At 41.4% G+C, this 10,005-nt stretch overlaps 1 pseudogene; it reads left to right on the forward strand.

The window, feature by feature from the left end:
- LOC149200880 (iron-sulfur cluster assembly SufBD family protein ycf24-like) overlaps nt 1-8,622 on the forward strand; it is an 88,519-nt pseudogene extending 79,897 nt beyond the window's left edge.
- Nucleotides 8,623-10,005: the final 1,383 nt, after the last annotated feature.

Below are 10,005 nucleotides of genomic sequence, written 5' to 3' on the forward strand. Positions count from 1 at the left end.
CATGCCAACATATGGGTAGTCATCGACGTCGATGATCTATTGATTTTACCAAGTGGAAAAACTTATCATCAAAGGTCATTCTGGGCAAGTCACCGCCCCCAAGGAGCTTCATCAGGTCCACCCATCTACCCATTCGTGGATCTCTAGGGCTGCTGATGGAAACTGATACTTTGGGACTTAGCCCAAGTACCTTCTCGAAGAATAATGAACATAAGATGGTTCCATATCCAAAATTCTTCGTTTGACCCTTCTGTATAGAGGTCAATTAACTCTTCGTGTTAGTCAGAAGAGGTGTGCACCAGTCAAAAACTGTGGTAAGACATTCCACTACCAGGCTCATAGATACTCATGACGCCTGATGAAGGGAAGCTGACCCATATACCCTTGCAATGGTAAATAGAAAAATCCTCAAGGATAGACTTTCCACATGTTTGATTGGAATTTGACTTCCAACTTCTCTGGATGTCTAGGACAATATATATGGACATAGTCTTCCACCGAAAGACTACCTCTCGTCCTGCCTGTCAAATGCATGACCTCCCCTCTTCGGGAGAGACCGATAATGAAATAGATATATTCTACCTCAATCCATAGATGCATCTGGTCGATCATGAAAGCGTCGTCCTCTGCGCTCCAGTAGTGGATCAAAAGTTCTATCAAGTGCACATTGGCTCTCATATGGAATTTTGAAGAATATGAGTAAGCCACAGCCTCTCAGAGCATCTAATGCATTTTGGTCATTCATTACCTCATTATCCATAGTGGTATGCTTTATTTCCCTCCAAGTGATAGTCATCCTGCAAAAAACTGAAGTTTGAATCGTTAATTTATATGTTAAAACTTTAAATCGTGTACATGTGGGTTCCCTTTACACACAGTCACATGTAGGGCCGTTGTATACACTGGTTACTCACATCTAACCCACGTGTATGCAGAGTTGAATTTTTGGGCATAGTTTCCCATGGTCAAAACTTTTAAAAATCTTCTTAAAACTATCATAAAGCATTACAAATAGAATTTGAGGATTACCTGGAGACTTTGGGGTGATTTGAACGGTCCAATTGTTCAAAGGAAAGCTTGCTTAGTTTTTCTCCACAACTCTTTGCTCCAAATAGAAATGAAAAAACTATGAGTCCAAAAGTCATTATATAACTTTGAAATTGCAAAATATTTTTTCAAAAATTGATTTTTGTCTCATGGATTTTTTGACCTGTGGGCTTGGATTGTCAAGAGTGGGTTGTTTTTACAGGAAATTTTGGAGACTTCTTCGAGATGTTGTTTCGGTCTGATGACCACTAACCTGTCATGGTAGGTATCGTTTTCTCGTTAGCATTTAGGTTAGGGAAAACCATTTTCCACTACATCTTGCATACTAGCCTCTATTCAACGATAATTAGCCGTAGGTTCGACCCCATCGTATCTTGGTTAGCAAATGATTTTCACTCGCCCATTTTGAAATCATGATGCGATGGTAGAGCCATCCTTTACATGGGCATCTTAATTAGAACCTCGCTGATATTGGTTGCCCATGATACTATACTGAGTAGGCTCAGGAGTCCTCTTTAGTCTGGCCATGACTGATGCGTTGAAGAAATTCTCCTTTCTTCTGCGCTAATTTCTTTCCTTATACCCTAGAGGCTCCTTTGTGTTGAGTTGTACAACTGCATTTCCTTTTGACTATTTGCACCTTTTGGCCTTGAGCCAGCTTCACTTGGACTCGTGTTTAAGACACTTATTTGGCCATGTCTTCTGCAAAGTCAACCATGCAATCACTTAGCTTCTGCAACTTGACGCATCCTTTTACCTGTGGAAAGAGCATCCCTTTGAGTGTCCTTGACCAGTTTCACCTCCCTGCATTGAGCATAGGAATGTTCCCCTCCCAGGAACTAGAAAATCTGTTTCTCTAACACTCATTCTTTCCAATGTACTATAGAATTCTTTTATTCTTTTTCCAGCTTAAAGAAAAAGACAAAAAAATTATGTATTCCAAAAAGAGCGAGAACTGGACGACATTTCCATATTTTGTTGGCAGCTAGAGCCAGTTGTGTTTCCCTTGAACAAATCACTCAAAAGAAAGTCTCTCCTCCATTGGGGTGAGATTTAGTTTGACTTAGGAGGACATTAACCTTATTATTGAGTCAGTACTCCTTTGATTGGTCACCTCTTCCAATCATATGGAGAGTTTGCTTATGCCTCTTACATGACAAACTTATACAGAGTTATCATATGCTACCATATAGTCATCATTGAGTCGTGCTTCTTCTCAAGGGAGGTAAACCTGAGTTGGCCTCTCTACAATGTCTCTTGACATATTTTTCAGTCAGCCATCCTTGGTTGTCAGTGTCATATTTGTCATCACATTAGTTATATTGGTCCTTTGCTCGTGCTGGTTTGAGAAGGTCTCCATTGACTTCTTGCTAGCGTGTCTTGTCCTTATCGATTATGAAAATTTGCTCTGAGGGTAGATCTAGAGCCATACCCTGGCCCTATTTTCATTATTCATAGGTCACCTTGTGCTCAACATTGCTGAGTATCATGGGTCTTTGACTGAGTAGTTTCCCTTGTGTTTGAAATTAGCTTTCATTATCACACATTGGGATTCATGCAGTGCTTTGGTTTCCATTTGACCTATTGGTGGATTCCTTGCCTCTATGTTAGCTTTCATTATTGGTTGGTTCAGAGGGTTTTCTATCATGCGCTAGCTACATCTTGTGTACGTCGGAAACGTGCTTCGGCTGGGTTACTATATCTTTTTCATTTGATTCCTTCCATATTATTGGCCTATGGGTTACACTCGTGCTAGATTGATGAAGGATGCCTTAATGCCTTCCTTCTAGTAGATCCTTTCCTATCGAATACAACTCATTTTCTCTGGGAAAAATATCTAGAGTCCATTTGGTAGTACCTTGGGGTTTGCAGTCATCAGTGGCAGATTCCTTCGCTATCGACAGTGGGAAACCATCATTGTATCTTGATTGATACATTCTTTCAAGTGTTTGACTTCAACTCATTCATTAGCACTTGTTATATTGTACTGGGTACCTTGGCTCTCATTATCATTATCGGTGAGTAGTCTCGCATTTGTTAATGGTATACATCATTGACTGGTAATCAAATGATTTCTCACATGGTGGACCTCAGATCATTCATTCCCATTGTTTATAAATGTGCCAAGGTGGTCGGTGAAGACCTCAGGTTTCATCAGAATGTTTTAGTTCACTTGTCAGTTGCTCTTGTTGCTGCTAGTTGACACCATCCACCTTATATGTTGCATTTTTTCACATCGACATCTTATATACTGACATCCAAGTTGCAATGTAGTATTATTTTATTCCATCATGTCAATTTGGTACTATTGGGATCATTTTTTGACATTAGTGATCAACTTCATCCTTCAGCATCATTGATCGTCTTCTTATATGTGATATTCAGACATGTACGCTTTCGATCACGATCAGATGATCCATTATGTACTTTCAGTTCCTTTATACTAGTATACATATTGGATCTACTTGTACTTAATATGCGGACATGCTTTTTTTTCTCTGAGCATGGGTATGCCCGCCTCAAACAACAATTTCTTTCTGATCTCTTTTGATGGCTTGGCAGGTTGAATTCTAGTGAAGTCCTTCTTTGTCTCGGCATGATTCTTTCCATACATTTAATACATTTCGGTCATCATGTACCCCTTCTGACCTCATATATTAGGGGGCATCTATTATAGCACCATTTACCACTCTTGGTATATGTGATGCTTTGTTTATGGCCTAGGGAAACACCTCCTTCCAGATTTGGTCCAAATATATAAAAAACAATGTTTTATTCCCTATACACTACTTTTCCCTGAGCTAGAAGCATGTACACGCGGGTTAGTGTTGGGTAGCGAAAGCCCCATGCAATGGTCATGGGGCATGAATCCTGCAAGTTTGGGAAAGGCGAAGATAAAGATTCCGTGAGAAGCACGATTTATAGTAGGTCAAAGTCAAAGGGTAGTCTGCCCAAAAATAATGTAAAATAAATGTAAGTTGAGTTGGCCCACCCATGGATCACGGTCCTGTTAGCGCTCAAATTTGCCTCAGGCTGAGAAAGGCAAAACTCGAGGCCACATCAAACCACGCTCAGCCTCGTAGCTAGCCCTACGAGGACGTGAGAGGGCTCTCTCCGGGTCTATCTCAGCAAAAGGTTTTCAAAGGGGCTGAGATGACCAATAGTGAATGCTGATCTTAGGCTAGTAAAGAGATATGGAATGAGGTTTTAAATAAATGTTTGGGTTTTCTGGGCTGCATGGGACAACGAACAGCTTGAATAGAGAAATTAATCAAAAATACAGATTATCTCTTGAGGCAAGATAGGCAAGAAATTAAACATCAAGTTTGAAATAATGTGGAGTGGGTGAACTGTTTGAGAGGTTGACAAGGGCATAGAAGATGAATCCTTGTCAAATAGAAGAAAACATTTAATATGAACACTTCCTCAAGACAGAGCAAATAATTTGAATTCTGCCTTTCTCACTTAAAAGTATTCATTTAGAAACGATTATGAAATGAAATGGAAACACAACAGGCTACATATGAAACAAAGGATGAGACAAATGTTAAATTTCATACCACAAGAATCTCAGGGGTCAGAGCTGCATTTTTTATTAAAATCCCTGTCAAAACTGTGCAATGAGACTCTGTATTTCTCCTCCACCAGCTCTCAGAACTCTCTCCAACACCAAATATTTTTACATACAATAAATAGACTAAAAACCTTTCCCCTACAGGTCGATGAAAAATAATGAGCTGTTTCAACTATAATTGCAAGAATAGAAAGAGTCATCCATTTTTTCTAAAAACAGAGCATCGTTTCCCTTGAATTCCTCTGATGGCCAATTAAGAGACAAATATTGGAGCGCAGATCCATTTGGATTATTAACTGAAGTCATTAGTAGGAGATCGGTTCCTATTTTTCTGTTGTGGTTGATGTCTTCGTGGCATTCGGTCTTTTACTTTTCACCTTTCATTGCCAAGTTACATTTGCCATTTGAATAAAACCGATTTTAATAAAAATAGCCTTTAAACTAAAATTCTGCCAATTCCAGCTCATGATGACAACTGTACTCAGAGAGGTTTGCATGGTTGCACTCAATGTTCAATTTAAATTTATTTGCAAGTCCATATTTCTGCAGGAACGACCCAATAGCCAGAAAGTCCTCGGAAATGATCAATTCGAAATTCATCGAAAAGGTCAAATGTCCGTTTCACTGCTTGTAGTTAACACCCAGATCCTATATGTGCAACAACAATAGCGTAAGAATCGCTGTCTTTAACGTGCTCTGAAAGGATAACCACTCAATGTATTTTAGTTGTCCTGGCTGTTCCCGTAAAAACAATAGTGCTAATTTGAAATCCTTGAGAAACTCCTTTCCAAGCCATAACAAAAAGGGGTCTGTGTCGATATCCTTGTTGGCTTTGCATTTTCGAGGAAGAATATTTATACTCTGCGCGCTGACTTTCCTTTATTTTCTGACTTCAAAGGAATGTTGATCACAGAATCAAACCAAGTGACCGATCCTTGTATTGCAGGCCGAACTAAAGCATATGTATACAATCCAATAGACATCCCATCTGCTGCCATTAAAACAATCTTTCGAACAGTACACTTCTTGTACATCCCTTTCCTTAATTGGTTTTTCATATTTTCAAACTTTTTCAACTGCTACAGGAATAAATTGAGATATTTCTTCCTTCTCCAATTCAAGCATATCAGCATAGAAAATGGCAACATTGAATTTTTCGCCTGGCCTATTCAAAGGGAGAAGCTCAATTGATATACTTAACTCTTGTGCATCTTTGGCTCGCTGAACTGTTGTCCTCCTCATGTCTGCTTTGGCACCACGATCAATATTTCCAAAAGGATCATCATTATTGGTAAATAATAGTATACGCTTATCAGCATTGTGAGTCGACCACTGGCTGAAGTCCTTTATCAATCGTGCTGTTGGACGGTCAAGTTCTTCTCTTTCAGGAACATTGAAAACATAAACACCCTCAGATTCCTATTTGCAAGCTGATCGTGGCATTTTGACTCGAAATCGGACGCAAAGACAAAATTATTTAGTGTTTTCACTGTATGGGTAGCGCGCCTACCCAATGCGTAGCGCACCTCTGTGTGCGTAGCGCCTGTGTTATTTAACACTGGCCGCGCGAGCCCAATGCGTAGCGCTCAGCTCAGTGCGTAGCGCACATTTCTAGCTCTGCTCCACAGTTTTGAAAACCACGATTTCGTCCTTGTAATGCACCTTTGACCTCTGCTTTGAAATTTGGTGGAAATGACTTGCCTCCACGCTGTATATAGGTTGCAAAAATATCTCATAAAATTACATTTGATTTTAAATATCTTTCAATGTTTGGCACTTTGTCATTTTGTTCTTTGGATTTTATTATACTTCTGAGAACTGATGACACTTTGTTGTTTTTGCAGGAATCCGGCATTTGGCTTCGGAAAAGATCAGAGGCTTGCTCTGGATCTTCTTGTGATGAAACAAATACAATTATTACAAAAATGAAGTTTGACAATTTTTAGTTCCAAAACAGAGTTTTGGACTAAAAATGTCTTTAAATGCTTTTTTGAGAAAGAATATAAAACGAAAATCTTTGAAACCAACCTCATGACCCGCAGGCTTCTATTACATATATGCAAAGGACTGAAAACCCTAGACTCTAGGACTAAAGACTCTTCTTTAACGAAACCAATTATTTATGACGATGAACTTTGGTAATTTTTTAGGAATTTGGACTAACCCTGCAGGTACAAGCATGAGGAAACACAAGACAACCAGACCCCCTCGTCAGTCAATGGCATGCCCCTAGCGAAATGCAACGAAGTGGAACAAGCGATACACCTAAAAATGATATGCAAAAGTGAAAAGATCTCTGACGGAGGGCTGTAAGGACCGACTCTAATAGGTCCATGGAAAAGTATAAATAGAGTGAGGCTCTATGGGTAGAGGTAGCTAAGTTTTGGATATGATCTTACTGTAATGGGTTTTTGAGGAGAACGATCTGTAAGCGTCTGTAGGTCCGAGTCGAGAGTGTGGTGGATACAGGCTCTGCAGCTATGTGCACAGAGGCCTGGAAGAGTCCGCAACTATGTATGCGGACCCCTGCAGCGGAGTGCGCAGGGCAGATCTGGATGTATTGAAAGTAAATAAAGATATGTTGGTTTGATAATTTTGTGTTAATCTGAAGTATCATAAATCTAGCTTTTTGTATGGTTGGTATCACTGTTTGATCTATGCACATATGCTTACATTTTGAATACATGTGAATCTGTGGTTAATCTAAGTATGAAAACTGAGTAAAGTTAATAATTTTTTTCTTAAAGACCTTTCTAAGTAATACTTCACCACATAGATCAGATCTATAAATAGCGCGCTAAGAACTAGTAAAGATTGTTCCAGGTTTGGATCTGTGCAAAACAGGCTAGCACAACATTGCGAAATGGTGCACGAACCCTCCATCTCACATATAGACATCCCAAGGGTGGGGAAACCTGGTTACAACACCCTCCCCTGCAACCTCGGGTGAGGCCTTAGTCCGCACTTCATGGACTGTTGCCAAAAGGGCCGGTAGTTGCAAGATTTGTTTGGCTAAATAATTCTTCCGAACTTGGGTCAGGCCCATATAAGCCAACAAATGGTTCCGTTGCTGGGACCGAGATCTGCCTAAGGGGTGTTTGATGTTGGAACATTGGAACTCGACAAAGAAAGAGATTGAAGAGTGGTGGGATCTAAAAGTCCACGAGTTCTCAGTGCAGGAAAATAGAAATCCGCGAATAACAGAGGATGATTGGGTGGACCGTTATATATATATATACAGATATTCATGAAATATTCTTCGCAACGTTTCTGGTAGAACTATACGAGTGGATTGCAAGGTTGGATGACAGTGTGGGAAGGTGCGGATTGGACAAGCCTATTGTGTGGACTCCAGAATTGGTACGCAGGCTAGAAGCCACCGACGATAAAATTTCATGCGCAGTAGATCATTGGCTCAATCGGGTGATAGGAGGATTTATTACTCAGTTCGCGATAGATACAACTGTGAGCTATAGCGAAGCAGAAAGGTGGTTTCTTCAAGGACCTCAGGGTAGGTATATTAAATCATTGAATACCTGGATTAAGATGCTATTTTGTGAAAAACAGATTATGCACATTTATTGATGTCTGGAGTAACACGGAGCAGAAGAGGCTACCGCAGAACGGGAGGAGTAGAGAACAGTCCTTTAGCTTCTATTTCCTGGGAAAGTGAGAAGGAGCTCGCGAGGTTCTCACAAGAGAGCTTGGTCCAGTTGATCAAAGAGCGATTCCCACTGATACCACCTCCATCCATGCCACCCCCCGCATTTCCTTCATCGAACCCATCCACCCCACCCCCAATCCCACCTCCACCAAAAGTCGAGATGGCGAGTGCGATCAAGCTGCCCACATTTAAGGGTGCAGGAAATGAAGAACTAGGGTGGTTCTGGTTTGTGATACGGTCTATATGGGATGCCCAAGGAATAACAGATGAGAACATAAAAAAGGCCACCCTAGTTAATGCACTACAGGGTGTAGGACATGATGAGCAAACATGTTGAAGTTATGACTTAATGATGGAAATAACCCTAGCTTATCAAATGCAGACTGAAGTGCGAGGAGGATTTCAAGGATGCCGCTGGGGAAGAGGAATGGGGCCCGGGCGGGGCCGTGGATAGCTGATCTGCTATAATTGTGGACGGCTAGGACACTACGCTCGTGACTGCACTAACCCGATGAGGACCTTGTGCCCCTAAAGTGAACAGTTTGATCATGAGATGGTGGACTGTCCAACGCTAATTACCCAAATGCGTGAAAAGGGAGTGCTACAATCTCCGCCAACCCAGAATGTCCAGATGATGCGAGCAGAACCTTGCAAAGAGGACCCTAGTATAAATATGGTATTGAGGAGAAGCACACCTACAGAAGGAAATCTGTGAAAAGAGTGTGCAGAAAATGGAAAGAGGCACGACACTCGTTCAAAGGAACCAGATTCTGAGTCAGAACCAGGGATGAAGATGTCGAGAGAAGCTCAGAGGAGCTTCACAGAAGCCTCTACTCCAGGTAGGAGGGATCAAACGGGGCCAGGAGTGGACCCCTCCATGATTACTACCTTTCTCGAAACATGCATGAAACTACTGCGAGATAGTAAAGTCGTTCAAGGACTACAGGAGCTGATCATGAGGTGCGCCAGATCAGGTGAGTCGCATGTAGTCCGGAAAATAGGAAGGCATGCTCTGCGCACTGGATGGGAAATGAGACTGGCAGTGCAAATCAGTGAATATGAAATGGATCAGGTCACCTTGGACCTAGGCTCGGATGCGAACGTATTACCTAAGCAAACCTAGTAATGCATGGGCAAGCTCGCACTGCAATGGTCCTCGATTCAGCTACGAATGGTTAACCAACAAAAGATCTTACCAATGGGCCGACTGCAAGGGGTAACCATGGATATCGACGGTGTAAGTACACAGACCGATTTTGAAGTCATAGCAATTGTTGATGATAGTAATCCTTACCCTACACTGCTTAGGATTGATTGGGCAACGAACATGAAAGGGATCATTAGCTTAAAAAGGCAGAAAATGATGTTCGAAAAGAAGTCACTGCGAGTAACAGTTCCACTGGACCCAGCCGAAGCAGAACGCTACAACGAACCTGTGCGCGACGAGGAAAGTGATGACAAACTAGATTGCATCTATCAGATAACAACACAGGACCAAGATCTGGTGCATTCCGCAGAGGATCGAGGAGTTGCATGGGAGTACGATAGCACCTGTATAGTGGATTCCGATGAGGAGATTGAGTGATGGTAGAACTGGTTGCAGGAAGCTACAACATTGAACTGCAATATGATGACTCGGTAATTGCAATGCGTAACCACTAAGGAACGATGAAGGCTAGAAGAAAGCTCCGCAATAGAATAAAGGTAGCTCATCTAGCCT

Source organism: Pinus tabuliformis, chromosome 2_1 (assembly GCF_031772625.1).
Source record: "Pinus tabuliformis cultivar Carrire ecotype Pingquan chromosome 2_1, CPIR1, whole genome shotgun sequence".
Taxonomy (NCBI): domain Eukaryota; kingdom Viridiplantae; phylum Streptophyta; class Pinopsida; order Pinales; family Pinaceae; genus Pinus; species Pinus tabuliformis.